Source organism: Clavelina lepadiformis, chromosome 5, assembly GCF_947623445.1.
Source record: "Clavelina lepadiformis chromosome 5, kaClaLepa1.1, whole genome shotgun sequence".
NCBI classification, from domain to species: domain Eukaryota; kingdom Metazoa; phylum Chordata; class Ascidiacea; order Aplousobranchia; family Clavelinidae; genus Clavelina; species Clavelina lepadiformis.
In genome coordinates, this window is record NC_135244.1 from 10,440,523 (window position 1) to 10,458,017 (window position 17,495).

The following is a 17,495-nucleotide window of genomic DNA, read 5'->3' on the forward strand; positions in this document are numbered from 1 at the left end:
AAATTTTTGTTAATTTTATAAACAGTATACAGCAATTTTATCAGCTTACACTTGAAGGCAGCTTCAAAGACTTTGAAAAAGGGTGGCACTATACTTTTAGATCTCACAACCGTCTCACAGTGAATGCTAGTGTGGCAACTGCGCTCTGAGATTTTTCAAGTCTGTGCTTGGTGCACCCAAATGTCAACTTTAGGAAAAGGTCTAATATCTAAAAAAAATGAGACAATCAACAACTTTTGCATTTCCGCTTTCATCATTCTTAGATGAAAATGAGCATAATAATCTTTTTCTTGAGATCGCATAGTTACCACCCAAAAAGGGGGTCCACAGGCTACTCCGCTAATGTTTATTGCAGGCTGCAAACTAATGCACCATTTTTCACTTGGTTTAAGCCATTCTGCACCCCCGAGATCTTGACAAAAATGACTATGCTATCCACCATGGTGGCTACCGATATATGCCTATGACACAATATGGTGCTTTGCCTGCAACCGGCATCAAACATAGGCACATGATCCGCATGATCATGGAGCTTGTTTATAACCAGAGCTTTTAGCTTTACCCTTAAGATGCCAGCACACTGAATGCGATTTTAGCAACACACAGCAATGAAGTCGTAAAACAAAATCTCAAGAAAACGCATACAATGGTCAGTCAGTCATTGCACACACATGTATTCGTCTACACACTGAATGTATCAAGAACCACATCTGTATTTGACACCAGTCGCCAACTAGACTATGTGATACAAAGATGTGGCCTACAAAGCTGTTGGGTATGGTGCAAATGAAATGCCATGGCCTACAATAAGTTAGCCGACTTCCAAATTTTTCAGTTAGGTTACACGCTAACCCTATAGGCTAATGCACCTTTTACCTCATCAGTTATCATATATCACATGTTAGCTATACGTGACCTGTAGACTAACCTAAAATCGAGTCTAGTGCACAACAACAGTCCACAGGATGCCGTTGCGTCAATCGTGACGTCATCTGGTTGTGCACTTCTGCACTTTTGTTTGGCTTTTTAAAATTTAGGTAAGCTACTCAATAATGGGCTATAAAGACATAACCTAATTCAACTTTAAACGCTTCATTTGGTAAGTTCACTTTTTCGTTGTTTTTAGAATTAGCCTAGTGAATTAATACCAATTACCATCTCAACCACTCAGCGTACGACTAATGTAGGCTACAGCATTGTTATGCTGGTATGTCAGGTGCAAACCACAAATTGTGTGCAGCGATGAAAAATAAAAAATACGTTTGTTTCAAGGCAATTGCTTGCGAATGCGTTGACATGCGACAATAACATTCAGTCCAGTGCAGTGACAGTAGCCTGAAGGCGATACATCTCAGGCCACTACAGAATGATGATACAAGTGAACAAATATACTTGTATCATAAAAATTGTGCACATCCTTGCATAAGACATGAAATTGTATAAAGCTGCAGTTTATTATTGTCGGCATGTTTAGGAAAACTTGGGCCTTGTGATTAGGCCTATAACATAAACACAATTTTGCAAATTCGGGCTACATAATCTCAACTAAAATGCTCATTTATTATCCATATGCAATGCAAGTTTCTATGACTTCTAAGTTATACGGTCATAGACTTTATACTGAACGTGAGTGCCGATAGCTAGAAGAAATCATTTGCATATTTAACGGACCGAAATCCGTCTTTTACCTATCCTCCTTCACAACAAAAGCTGCAGCAAGTTTTCGAAAATAACATTGTTATGCGAATCACTTTAACTGTGTAGGTTCGTTTACACGGTCAGCAAAGTCAGCTACGTCATCTCAAGAAAGGCATCCTACAAGGTTTGGTCTTGGCACCCCGCCTTTTAAACATTTATACCAACCTAACGCGATATTATCCAATGGATTCAGCTACGCGGATGACTTAGTGATCGTGTACTCAGCAAGTAATTGAGAAACAACAGTGAAGATGGCCCTTTGGCAGATCTGCGCTCTACTACCCAGTCCCCAAATAGCCTATCTTATCTTGCAGTAGCTTACCAGTAATTTTTCGAAGAAACTTGGCTGGTGGCTTTGCTTGCTTTCAAAAGTAATTCCCCCTATTCGAAACCGAAGTCTAAATTCTTGAACTAAAATAATAGTAAACAATTGGAATTTTTTTAGCAGTGGGCTATACTGGGGTGATTTTGACTTTTTTCAAGTAACACAACAGAACTGGAGTTTAAAAGGTGCCTATGGACATACCTAGGAACGTGCAAAAATTTTTTTTTGAATTTGTTCAAATTCCGGATGGAGCCCGGACTTTATATGAAAAATTCAAGATGGCCGCCATACAAATTGACGAATCTGCAATAAATTTACTTCCAGTTAAGCTTTTGAGCTGATTTTGGTGTCAAAAGAAGCAGAAAATTGAGCCTGTTACCTTAAAACAGCAACAAAAAGCCCAGCATGCTTAAAAGTTTCCTAAAACATTGAAACTATTATATTTTGGTCATTATTTTTCATAATTTTTTCATTTTTGTTGGTGCAACTTGAGATTACTGGTCGCATCCAAGAATAATGATGACAATTTCAACACTATATACAAATAACTTGTTACCGGTATATGAAATTCACATAAAAATGTCATGAAATACACTAGAGATTTGAGAAACATTTATACACTTTAGTAACGACACAATGGTCGTCACACCGTGGAACACCCATTCAGTCTCTACTGTGACAGGGACGATTTGAACAGGAATAACATCCTGAATGTCATCTCTTTTTGGTCTCCTCCACATGGTATTGTTGTTATCGTTAACCCGCTAGTAGTGGTCACATTCTACAGTGCCATCATTGTTTAAATGGCAGACCCTTGCCAAAAACCACTGACGTTGATTGTTTTCTCCGTCCCACACCACAACCACATTCGTTCCTATAGGGTATTCTTTATGGAGTTCAGGAATTGCTGCTGCAATACACATTTTCACTGGTTGATCTGTGTCACCAGAGGAAGCTGCAGCAGTAGAGGTTAAGATGAGAAATTAAAAATTTTAATAAACTTCATCGTATGGGTCAGGGCGGGATTTAGGTTTGGCTTCCACCAATTTTTTGGCCAGCTACATTGTGTGACATATGAGCAAAAACAACCCGATGTGTAGTGTTAAAATGTTAAAATATTCACCAAATTTAAAGTTTTGCCTAAATTTAACCTTTAATTTTCCCAACGTCAAAATTGCATTGTGTATTTGTTTCGTTTTAGCCCTATCTAAACCGGGTGAATGACATTTGGATTTTGTCTTTGTGTGGCCGACACTGCACACAAATTTTCAATCGTTAATAACTCGAAAACTATATGTCTTAACTGATCGGATTTTTACAGGTTAGTAGCAAAAACATCTGGCTTCCTGTATACAGCATAATTGTAAAACTAAGGAGAGTGCATTTAGTGTAAGTTAATTATTTGTCCAAGTGATATATTTTTAGATGTTTTTCTTTGTTACGCCGCGTTCCTGCTGTGCTTAATTGCCTGGTAAACCAGTAGACTGCGAAAGGAGAAAACAAGAGAACAATTAGTCGAGTTAGTTGTGCGTGAATGATTAAATGCATCAGCGTATTACGAATATTATAATTTCTAATAACCGCCTTGATCGCAGAATTGAATAACAGCGTACCATTCATTTCTTTAATTGCATTAATTACGGCCTACATATGCAGATGACTTTAACTGCCATAGCGCTACATGAGGGTTTCAGGCAACCCACCCCAACGGGGCTACATTAGAAGAGTGAAGAGACGTACTGTTAACGTTCGACTCCAAGCAGCTAGACAACTTCCGATCAGGCAGGTGGAGTACTATTTCCAACACAGATCTGGCCTTCACCAACCTTACGGGTTCCATTACCCAACGCAAGATCCGGGACCCCTTCCCTAGGTCCCAACACTTTACTGATTATTCCAACAACTCCAGTGGAACCAATACCAACAAAAGCCACCAAGAGGTGGAATTTTCCAAAAACTAGGTGCGAACAATTTACCGAATTAGTCGAGGCCGGGGTTAGCACTCTACTAGCTTCCTCCACTCCCAACATAGATACAGCTTGCACAGTCCTCTGCCATCTCCTTTTTAGGTCAGTGAAACGTAACATCCCGCGTAGCTGCCGTCACCAGTATATTCCGACATGAGATGATGAATGCGACCATCATCAAAAAGCATTCCTACAAGATAAGGATATGGAAACTGCTGGTCCCAAGACCGCAGACCTGATGAACTGCCTAAACAAGAATCCAAACAAGCAATGGGGAGTCACTGTCCGATGAATAGGTTTCACACACTTGAGCAGGAAGGCGTGGAGAACTCTTCACTTCCAAATAGGGCGCAAATCCGATCTTAGCGTTTCCCAGTCACAGCTAACTCCATCCCAAAGAAACTCTTTGAGTGCGGCCGGTTCAGAGGGGCAGGCAAGGTGCATGCTCGTTCTAAAAAAGGCAATGCAGCATAATGTGGAAAAAAACCTGGAGCCGATGGCCACCTATCAACATCATTTACTTCTTCAGATCTATTGAATAAGCTTACCATAAAACAATTGAAAAGCGGGAAAACACTGGGTCACTGGGAAAACACTATTCCCTAAAACACTGGGTCATAACAATATTCCACCAGAGTTTTTGATACACTGTGGTTCTAAATTCCTTGCCTGGCTGCGTAAGTTTTACTGATCGTGCCTTCAACACTTAGTCGCTACCAAAAACTGGCGCAGGGCCACTGTTGTGGATATCTTAAAGCATAACAAGCCTGAAGACGATTCCAAGAGCTACCAGCTCACCTTGTTGTTTTGTATGCCCTACAAGATATTAGAAAGACTTTTCCTGGCTTGACTTGGCCCTGTAGTTGATCTGAAACTGCCAAAAGAACTGGCAGGCTTCAGGCAAGTGCACTCCACTGTACAACAGGTATTCAAATTTACCGGCAACATTGATGAGAGCTTTGAGCGGTGGTGCAAAGCTGGTGCCGTCCTATTGGACTTCACTTCACACTTCCTATTGGACCTCCCTCATTACACGCACCTGAAACACTTAGGATTGAAACTTCTCAGAAAAGCGCGAAACAACGTTGTACGATGCTTCGTGGATTCCACCTAGGGTACAAACGCCTCCACCTCCTCTACGTACTGCTGCCCTTGCCGTTGTGTATAGTGCTACAAACTATACTGCCCCAATATGTGGCGGAAACATCCAACCCAAAAAAGTGGATATGTCGCTGGACGATACACTGCAGACCATTACTGGCTGTTTGAAGCCCACCCCCACACACCTGCTTCCGGTATTAGCCGGACTTACTCCAGCTACACTGAGAAGAGACTGTGCTACAAACAAGCTAGCTTATCAAGCTTGGGCTAATGAAGAATACTCTCTGCACAGCCTTGTTCCAGATCCTCAGAACTTTGATCCTCAACGTCTGAGCTCCCGCCGCATCTTTTACCGCTATTCGGCAAGACACCATAACGCATCGCATTGCCACCAGGCTTTCACGTCCCTCGTAAACTGTGGGTCACCCTTAACTGCCTTATAACAGGAGTGGTCCGTTTTGGTGCAAACCTGCAATGCTGTAGGGCTAAATTCATCAGCAGAATGCTTGTGTTGAGCAGTGTCCCAGACCTCAGAACATATACCATTTGACTGTGGGTTCCTTCACTCTTCCAACACTGCGGAAAGCCTCACGGTTCTGGACGAGGAGATAAAGAACTGGCTCCAACATCTGGCCGAGTACATTTGATAACCTTATACTCACACGCAAGCCTTAGAGAACAATAATTGTTTTTCTCAGATGTGGTTCCAGACACTTGATATCTTGGTATGAAATAAACAAGGTTGTATTTGCTGATGGATCCTTCGCTATTAGCTACTAAAGCTGGTGAAATGTGCAATCAACCCACTTTTGTTGTGAAACAATTTAATATTGCATTTATTTTAGCAAAGCAAACGTCTTCATAAAAGTACCCCTGACTTATAGTATAGATTACCAAGTAGGTTATCAAGCTGAAAGTAGTTCCACTGCAACCCTACAGCACAAAAACACAAATCAAAAAGTTTTGTTTCAACTGTAAAGTTATACAAAAAAATGACCATAAAGCAAAAGCACAATGAGTGTTTTTAAGTTAATTTCTATGAACGTTGGAAAACTTCGTTATGCTTTAGCATTAATTGTGCTAATCATCCCAAAGCTTCACGTTGTTCCCGCCAAAGTTATGAAAATACTAAGAATTTAGACTAATTTTTTGCGAGTCGTAATGATCGTTGTCGTCAGTGTTTTATACCCAGGATCGTCCTTATTTCTTAGATTTGTCCTTATTTTAATGAACCATATCTTTGAAAATGTTTTTGTTCTTATATTTCAAAGAAAGGTCCTAGCTCATTTTGACTTGCATCTTTTTTCTTGTCTTATTTTTACCAATACAAGAATTTTAAATGTAAAATCTTTTAATCTCATCTTCCGGCATTTCGTTTTGTCAGCTGATGAGGGAAAGCAATGCATCCAGTGTGTTTTGCTACCAACGTCTTGTGACATCATTATAGAAAGTTATTGCAAATAAGACACAAAAGAGGTGAGTACAAATTAGCTTTTCTAACCAGTTATGTTAGTTATAGACTAGTAAGGTTTTTATCGGTGATTTAATATTTTCTCGGTAACAATTTATTATAGGCTTTATAGCTGAAGTAATTTTGACATCGGTCAAAACATTGCCCCACCATTTTGTTTCTTTTTTGGTATGGGAAATTCTTATTTTGTTTCAAGACGTCCTTAGTTTGTGTCCCATATAGATGGTAACCCTGCTTATTCCGGTTTCGAATTAGAAGCGAACCACGTTTGGATGCTGTGGCACTACCTTTCGATAGTTCTAAAAGCATTTCAAAACACGTTTGCACTGTTGAGTTTGGGTTGAAGATTATTTAGGTAGATTTTCGTTTGATCAACTCGTGCCTTTTTTCTTTCAATTTTTCCTCAAAGGTACAAATCTTTCAAATTTTTTTTCTAATATAGTGTCCGAAAAATGCGAGTTGAGGTCGTTCAATTGTTGTCATGAACTATCCTTCTTGATGGATGCGTCTCACCTCTGTGTTCGTGGCTCTATCAACGTAAGTGATCTTGAACATAAGTCGGTAAAAATAAAATTCTGCTGGCATGTCCCACTATGTGAAAATCCACGATTCACATTCATAAGTCGAGAGTAGATTGACCGGCCCGTGCAACGTGGACCTAAACCTTGCTGAGGAATCCTAAAGTATGATTCTATCTTTAAACCATGTATCACATATGTACCCAGTAGCTTTAAGCAAACGGCCAGAGAAAATATTTAGCGAGTCTATTACATGGCACGTGTAAAACTTTTTTTTGGCATGCGGTATTTCTCTCAGCGTACCCACACAAGGGTATATCGATAACGCAAATTTTTAATTCTAATGTCGCGATGATGCGCAATGTGCATTTATAAAAGCGCATAAATATTTTCAGAGCCAGCCTTAGCAAGCGCGGAGCCCAATGCATGAATTGATGTCGGCGCAACTTGCCGATTTTAAGTAACTTAATTTAAAAAACAATTAGAAGAATGGGAAATAACGGGAAAAACGAGAGAAGCTTGATAAACATCGTGATTTTAAATTAGAATGTAAACGAATTTGGCATGTTAAAGTGCAGTAATAGTTATCCCTGTTGTAATTGCTGCAACCGGTGTTGTGAGCCATAACGTCTTGAAATATATAGAAAAAACACCGAGAGATATCAAATTTGAAATTATCCCGAAAATCGCATTCTTGGGCACTGCTCATATACTTCGTAAATGTCTATCTGATTTGTATCAATATAATACGTGCTCTGCGTTTATGTTGGTAATTGTTGTATGTACAGTTGTGCACTGACATTGGATGGACACTGTTACGTCACTCTAACACTTCTCGATGCTTGAATCGTAGAAGTTATAGTTACACCTACTTAGTAATCTTTGGTTACTTGCACCTCCTCTTTTTAACTTTTACACAGCACAATTGTTTTGGGGCCTGGTTGGTTCCCAGTGTTGGATGTATTTTACATACCATTTAATTCTGTGATTGTGAATAAAATTATAATAACAACGTAAACCAAATATCAATTATTTGTAAATCAGCTGCCAGCATAACTTTGCTTTGTGCTATATTTTAACCAAAACGTTTCCGTTTAAAAGTAACACTGTCATTTGCGCAAAATAAAAGCTAAATTTTCTTATTTTGGTTTTAGAGTTAAGTACAACGGGGCCTCCGAAAACAGCGTCTTTCTAATCCCTTACCGAAAACTGAGGGTTCCAATGCAGTCGCAGCGGCCGCGTTGACCTAAGGTCGGCCCTGGCTATTTTGCACGTAAAATATTTAAAAGCTCTTTGGAAAATTTACCAAAGTTTTTTGTTATCGACACTATTAGCCCTAAAAGTATTTGTCCGGCAGATGGTGTAAGTGCGGAAGCGATGTGCATAAAAAGTGCTCACTGTGAAAAGAGTTGCACTTCTGGCTTGATGAAAAAGTGCAGGAGACCTATAAGTTACTTTTTTGTTTAGTTTTTAGAAATGCAGTTTGAAACAGCGGAATTTCGATGTGATATTTAAAGTTTAATTGTTTATAAAACTTTATAAAAATGTATAGGACAAACGGTTGAGGTTTTGCTTTGACTAAGTCTATGTTTTTGTGAAATCTGTATTAATGAAAACATACTCTGCTGCTGATTATATTGAAATTTTATCAAGTCGAGCAGATCTATTTCAGCATATTTCTGTATGTACACAGTATGCAATGTACATATATTTTGCGAATTCACACTAATATCGATCAAATTGGTAAAATAGAACTTCATGTATTTGCAGTTGCTCCATAATAGGCCTGTACTTCACGTACATGTCGTAAGTGAACCTGAAAACATGAAAGAAATAACGTACAATTTACAAAATATTTGTCTTTATATGCCCGCAAGGATTTAAACTTGTACAGTAATGTCTTGAATTTACAAGTTACATTTACAGTTAATACAATTAGTATTAATCATTTGCTTCTGCAATCGCATTTTCCGCTTATCGATTCTGCATTTATCTCATATGCATACTGTCAGGGAAATTCTGTATATTCTGTCACGTGCTAGCCTACTCAGAAAGTATTTGCAATGAAAAGCTCAGAATACGTTTTTTAAATCAATAAAATATATATTAATACTTTTGACAATAATTATAAATTTTGCAAAAAATGCAGAAAACTTCCAGTGACGTAAAGAACGCATGTCATAATCGGAACAAGAAACGTCTCAAGCAGACAGCGAATGCGCGAACGGGAAACAACATGCCGACAAAGAGTTTTCTTTTTTTGCTGAGCGGATCGACGTAATCACGCCACTGCCTGCGTGAGTTGCGCGCCAATGACGTTGACGCAAGGTTATTTTTGTTAACGTCCCGGTGTTATCGGATTGACTGATACAAATCATTCAATAATTAAACACCAGATGCCTGAAATAGAATCGTTGCCGCAGGCATTGCGTGAGCTCTATATATTTGACGGAACTGAAGTTATTATCAACAGAGCGTTCTCTGCATTTTTATTCAGTACCAGCCTCATCACTTCTGGGGGAGTGCAGCAGTGGTGTTTACAAGTAAGATTGTATAGTTAAGTTTGGTGAGGCATAAAATGTGTCAGTTTAACGTTAATGTTTGTCTCAACGTTAACAAAAATGACATTATTGTCAATGTGGTGCTGAAGCAGTTCTGAAACATGCTGCAAAAAGTCGATTTTGTGATGTGCAATCTATAATATCTAACCAAACGCCCAATTTGATGTTCTTTCAAAGTCTTGTGAGATCCTAATGTTTCGAATCAATGCTTTGTACAGTGCATATAAAACAGTTTCAGTTAACTATATGGCTATGTTCTTTGTTTTATTAAAGTTGAAATTTGCTATTGCATACGCTTCCTATCGCGTTTACGAATAATCGTCGCCAAGAGGAATCAGTTAAAGACTATACTCTTATATTTGCTTCATTTTCATGCCCTACTTGAATTTAGCTTTGTCTAGCGCAGACAGTCCCACTTGACGCGCCAGAGTGAGCTGTGTAAACCAACTCAGTATTTACATAAGACATACATCATTGGGCACTTCAGGACAGGATTGCGAAACAACGAAAGGGCAGGTAATTTTCCAACGAAGAAAAGCATTGATGTTACTATGATGATGTTATTATGCTACTTTTGTCACTGTCGCTCACAAAAACCACGGACACGTTGTCTGTGTGTAATAATGAATTGCTAGTTACTAACAAAACTGTAGCTCACAATTCATTACAATAAAGAGATTGGTAAAGTTTGAACATCGGAGATATATATTTAAGTACGTCTTAAAAATACAAAAGACCGGCCCGTGCAACGTGGACCTAAACCTTGCTGAGGAATCCTAAAGTATGATTCTATCTTTAAACCATGTATCACATATGTACCCAGTAGCTTTAAGCAAACGGCCAGAGAAAATATTTAGCGAGTATATTACATGGCACGTGTAAAACTTTTTTTTGGCATGCGGTATTTCTCTCAGCGTTAAAATTTTTTGTTGTGTACTGAAACAACAAAAAACCACACGATGATACTCGCGCTCTTGGTGTGATGTGTGAAATGTTAATCTTGAATAAGAGTTAGCACGAATTTTACATAGAAAAATGTTCTATTGTACTCGCATAGATCTTAAAATCTTTCCAAACCCCTACCCGACAGTCTATATAATCTATGTGTATAAACGAACAGAGAAGAAAGAAAAAAAGTTCACACACGATTATACACGTGTTTCGAAGTAAGTGTTGATAATTGTTTGACTTCTAATTCAAGTGGAATATTTTCATTGTTTGGTTGTTCTGCTCCTTAGCACACAGCAATAAATAAGCAGCATGCATGAATTTTCTCTTGAGGCGTCAGTAACCAATAACTTATTACAATATGTGTGTGCATTGTGCTGCTAGGTATACAGTATTGCGCTAAACAAAACATAATTTAATACGTTTGAGATCTGTGGAAATGTTTACATGATTAACAGCTCATATTGTGTTATGTTCTTTATGAGTGTATGTAAACGCAAACTGTAATATAAGTTATGTTGCACTGTGAAATACTGTATATCTGCAAACTATGATATAATTATTGTAAATCATTATGGATTGAATTGAAGAATGTTAAGTGATAAAGATAAAGAATAGTGATAAAGTTACGTTATGTTCAAATTTAAAGCAATTTGAAATGCAAAATAAATATAGGGATTAGACAGGGAGGCACATGTGCACATGTGCACACGCTGCAGCGTATTTGCAGAATTACTTGAATAATCTCATGTTCATAGGTTCTAAAATCTAAATGAACGGTAATATTGCGTCTAAATTTTTTTATTACAATAAACACGTATATGCTGGTAATGATAACTGAAGTTTCAATGAAAAGGTCGATGGGCAACTTGGTAGATACTTCTTATTTGGCCCAAAAGTCTTCTAAAGACCAACATAATAACTTTGTAAAAATTAACATGCATAGCGCAAGTGCAAAACCTACTGTATAAATATCTCAAACCGTAACAGATTGGAATAAACAGAACGTTTTTGTTGAACTTTCAGTTATAATTGTAATGGTTATATATTGTTTAGGAGTGCTATATTCAAAAGGAAAATTGCAATATGGAGTTGTTTTGTTTTTAAGTTAGCCAACGTGCAACATACCGCGTGGCAAAGTGAACCTCTCGGGTTATACTACACGATTTTTGTGAAGATCAATTAACCAAATTATATATGCGTCACTAAAAGTGAATCATATCTAATAAGGGGCACAGTTACGAGTCTCCACATTGGTCATTTGTAACTCCGAATGTGTTGGAAAAAACTAGGAACGGAATCCAGGTTTAGTACTAATCACATGCTTGCTTAGTCATTTTAATTTGATTGAAAAGAACATTGTCAAAGTCAACGTTAACTTAAGTTTATAGCTTGGTGCCGAGAAGAAAAAGTGATGGAAAGCACCGCGTAGACTGCAGATTTACTTCTAATAAACGAGTTTATCTGTTGGCTGTACAGTATTTATAAAGCAAGCTTATACACATAATAGGCTATTGTGGAGAAAAAATAGAACTTAAAAGCAGATTTTTTAGGTTCTTTCAAAACATAACTTAATCCAATGAATGTGGTGAATAACGAATATTTAATCGTAACAAAGGTATACGATGTGCTTTTGTATTTCTAATTTTTCCTCTATAAAGCCTACAAGCCTCAAGAAAGGAACATTTATTGGTATAGAAAGTTGCGAGTAGCATTTATCTATAGTAGCCTACTATAAGAAACTTTGTCGGTGAACAGTAAACCAACAAAACATTATTACGAAAATAGTAAGCCATGATTATTTGACTAAAATTGGTGTTTAGAATTATATAATTTATAAAAAAATGAGGCTTAGAAGTGTATCTGCATATACATTTACTCGTTTTAGACAATACTCATATTCGTTTAGTCCTCGTTCTGCTTATGAAAGCTTACTGGACAAAAACAGTGAGATTGTTAAACTGAAGTGTTTAGAAGTATACTCTGAGTGTCGTTTAAGTAAAAAGGTGGACACACAACAGCACATGCTTGTAGTGACTTACTGTTTGGTAATATGTCGGTTGTTCTTTGGAATGTTTATATCATCCTTTGATGGATGGCAAGTAGGAAAATATGAAAATACCAGACAAAACTTTAAAAAGAAAAACACTTTTCTAACTTTTTGTAGATAACAGTTTATACATATAGTTTATATTGATTTTTTGAAAAGACTTATTTTAACGTCATAAACTTGCCATCGTATGTTTTTCTTGCTGATTTTTATGTTATGCGTTACCACGTATTGCTAACGACGAAATTTAAAGGACCATAGTGGTGAAAATTTCCAAAACTTTGTAAGTTATGTACTGCTCTTTCATACGTTGGTTAGTGGCATATAATATTGGTTTAATATTTAGCTTTGGTTTGTTATAATGAGGGGACGTAACAACGAAAAACAATGTTTTGTTACTATGGCAACACTAACCTTATGTGCGTTTCTCCGATCTAAAGAGAAGCCCGGTCTTACTTTATAATATTTTAAGCATGTCGTATATTATTATCAGTTCTGTGAATTTCCGTAATTTCTCTTTGTCAAAAGAGGCGAAGAAAACGACCGTTATTACAGGCGGGTTACACATTGTGTCATGCGCTCGTGCCTTTGACGACCATTGTGCGAAGCGTTACTTGCTAGTGAAGGAAAGGCGTTGTTATACATGTTGCGCCAAACGCAGTTCAAATCGCTTTTGTTCGAAAGATTGTTTAAAGGCTCGGTCCGGGTTGGGACATTGTGCTTAGTCGCTTGGTTAATATTTACCGAGTGCGAGGAACCTCCTCGTACGTTTGGTTTTATAACGAGTGCACCAGGTTAGTTATCTTCAGGCAAATATTGAGCAAACATTCGGCTGTTCTCAACGTTTGCCTATCAGGCGTGTCCGTGCGTTACCTTCACATGAAATAGGACGCCCCGTTCCTAGAATCTGTCTTTTGGCTCGTCATCGTCTAGAAGGTACGTTGTCATGAAATGCTCTTAGTCATGGCGCATTATATGTCTGATGTTGTATGGAAGAATATGTCATTAATCAACCAACAATTTTAATATTGGACAAAAGGTACTGTATAATTACCTGAATTTAGAAGCTATTTCGTATAGGTAAAGGTAAGCATTTGCACTGCATGACAATTCCTTAATATTTTTACAACAGTATATTTGCCTATATAGAGAATTTAACATTTTATGTTGGAACAACTTGATGAAAAAAGTCGATAAATAAATTTAGGCTTTCATATTTTGTTTTTGCTATTTTAGTTATCTATGTTTTAGTTTGCAATTACTGCTATGCTGCTATGCAGTTATAACTATATCAAGACTGTGTGATCTTGTGTAATGTCAATTGATGTGTGGTTTTTATGAAGGAAAACTCTTCCAGTAAGAGTGGCCAGCGTGTAAGTAGGCGGAGGTATTGAAAAAACAACGCCAGTCTATTCTTTCGGATTTTGTTTTGAGTGTCAAGTGTTATTGAAAAAAAAGAACTAGATCAGTGTTTCGCAACTTGGCTGATTTTGTCAGTGAACGGTGGTGTTGATCAGAATTTAACACTATAAAGTCTTACAGTTATATTTTCTAGTTATACTAAAGTAGGTAAAAACTATAGCCTTAATAGCTTAAGTTGTTGGTTTAAAATAAATCAGATTTAAGTTAAATCACATTGAGAAAATTTTCATATAAATCTTTTTAGTATTAAGCACAAACGTAAACATGTTTAGTTATCACATATTTTAAAACAATTTTAGCACAAACCGTTTACATGATGTTGTTCAAAAATGAAAGCCGTATTATTGTTGACGCAATTTGCGGGCTATTTTGTTGCAATGCCTTAAGACAGAATATTTCTTCAGTCTACCAACGTCAATAATTTGCGTCGGTAACCTGAGGGCGATAACCGCTTCAGAGTTATTAATAAAGTTTAAAACACCGACACATTCACCATTCGCTATAAATTTCAAACTGCAAAGCCGTTTGTGTCTGCATAGCAAAGCCGGAGGCATGCGGGGTCGAACGATGTCGTGAGTTGGTAACCAGAATTTGCCAGATAATCCTCAAAGATAGAAAGGCAAAGGCAAAGGCTAATGACGCAGCCTTAAAGGAGGAGTTCCGCATCACTGCTCTTCTATGTACTTAATTCTCCTCTAACACGTGCGGATACAGTGTGACGTATGAAAAGTTGGCGCGTAAACGTCTCAGTTGAGCAACTTCACTTGCCAGCGAGATTTTACCGAATAGCATATACACCATTCTTGCAAAAATGATACTTCAACCGCGTTTTCGTTGAACTACCAGTGTCTATCGTTTAGTTTAGTGAAAAGTCATGGCAGTTTATCAAGTTGAAACAATTCCTTGCGTAAAAGTTACATTATATTACTCGTCATGTTGTCAGGTAAGACAGGTAGGCTACAATTTTGAATAAATGCTTTAAACTGCATGTTACTACAAATTAATTTATCCAGCCAAGCCAGAACAAAGAAAATTGGTGAATGCAGCAAGCTTTATGGCAAGATGTTGGCATAGCTATTTTTCTATGTGAAGTTATAGTGTGCCATTATCATGCCGTGGTACTTGCATGAGCTTACGACGGTCATATTTCAGTAAAAATTGGTTAGTAGGCAGGAAAGTATTGTTTAGAAATATTTTATGAAGTAGAGCGAAACTTTTTGATTAGTTAACAAACAAACAACAACAGTTACCAAGAAACTATTTCATATATATTTCAATCGCCCGTCATCAAGCTAACGTTTATTTTCACTTGCTGAGTTTATTGTTCAGCATTGAAATTATGGTCTTCTAACAAATACGATTAAAATATAAACAATAAGACAAATAGGAGAGTGATCAAGTGTCGAAACAAACAATGATTTGCGCCATGATCACTGGACTGTTCACCTTGCATTCAGTTTATACCAGCAATTTGTGCAATCGATAAGACACTTTGAATAGAACAGGTGCGTTTTATTTACTTTTTTATTCGACAAACGTTTTATACATCCTTCGGTTTTTTGTTCTCTGAAGAAAGCCAAAATTTACTTAACCAATTGAAATCAGCCGAATTCAAACAATTACGTTTGGATTTAGAGCTTGAGTCGCATTGAGTCTGCTGGGCAAGGTAGATTTTCGTCTTCATATGGTTGTCAACGAGTGTGTGTAATAGGAGAAAGCAAATTTGAACACTCGGTGACTGATGCCACAAAAACGCAGCGTTCAAAGACCACCTCGCCCCAATTGATCATTTCTTTGCTTCAAACTGCGGCACACCTTTGTTAGCCAATCCACGATGAATTAGTTTTGAGTTTGTCATTTCTTTACGTTAAACTTTTTTCCAATTAAACGAGGATTAACGATTAAATCGGTAGGTGATGTTCAATAAATACCTTTCTTTAGTTGAACAATAAAGCAAGGTAAGCTTACTGTTGATAAACTGCACTATTAAATAGAACATTTCTTGTTATTTTCGGATATGCCATCTTGTTTTTCTGCATACTATCATTTGGTCATGACTTCAAACTTTTTGTAGGGACATTCATGTAACATTTCTTTCAAGATGCAAATCGGCACAACCCAGAAATGCATACGAAACATCTCAATTCATGGTGTACCTGATATCCACACATAAGAAGAATTGAGCAGAAACATGCAACTCATTGCCGGTAACCCAGTGCTTTACCGACTAAAATGGCGAGTAAACACACAAATTTTATTACTGTGCTCATAAAGTAGGCTAGTTTACAACGTAGATTTTCGTAAAAAATAAAATAAGCTCAACGTAAAGGATATTACCTAACTGCAAGGAAGGGCAGCCTGTATGAGTGTAGGTAAATAGTGTTTAAATAAAAATACTCATGTAAAAACATTAAATAAAAAATGACTAACAACGTCATCTGAAATCGAAAATATGTACCATTTTACTTGAATAATCTTCGAAATGTTTGAATTTTAAGACGGACCGAGAGGTCATGAAAACCATTTTAACTTTATGCTCACGTATTTACACCTCGCAGCAAGGCTATGTTATGTGTATGAACACTATGTAGAATGTGATGTGTGCAAGCATTGACTTAACATTGTATCGGCCTATTTATGGCAAGCATGATAAAATTGCTGTAGCTGAAACAAATTTTGTACTTTCCACTCGAAGAACACCAAACACTTACATATTATGAGGTAGTCCCTTCATTGAAGAATTTTCGTTGAAGCATGGTTGTCATAAGTAGTACATTTAACCCTTTCAATACTTCGTGGCATGTTTTCCATCGTTAATGACGTTTGCTTTTGTTCAGTGGTCCAGATAGACGGTTACGAATTTGGGAAAGACAATTGGAAAATTTGAAGAAAAAATCAAGTAAAACTGTGTGTATCTATCGGATCTATCTACAAAGGCTGGCTCGGTAACAAGGGCTAAAGCGATGAGGAATGATTGCTGATTTTAAGTTGCGCAAAGACTTTTCTCAATCCGAGTTTAAAGGTTATGACACCATACCATTGGTGGTGTCGCTTACAGTATATATTGTGTACATGCACTATAGTACGAGGACTCACCGCACTTCGTATATGTATTGATATTATGAGTACGACTTATGACTTGGTCAACCAAATTAAAGTGAAATTATGGTATTACCTTAATTCAAAATTTTACTGAGACTAAAGAAAATTGTTTTTAAATTTATTAAACTTAGAACCTCTTTGAACCCTTCCAATGCAGCATGGATTTTGGTTTTCATTTGTGACGAAATAAGATTCTACTAAAATGTACCAATTATTGCGAAAACAATACTTAGTTGTAACTTTCACCTTCATTGCGTTCGAACAATTTTGCAATTAGCCTACGGTACTGTGTGGATGTATAGGCTAGTATGCTATTAGTTTTATGGCCTGAT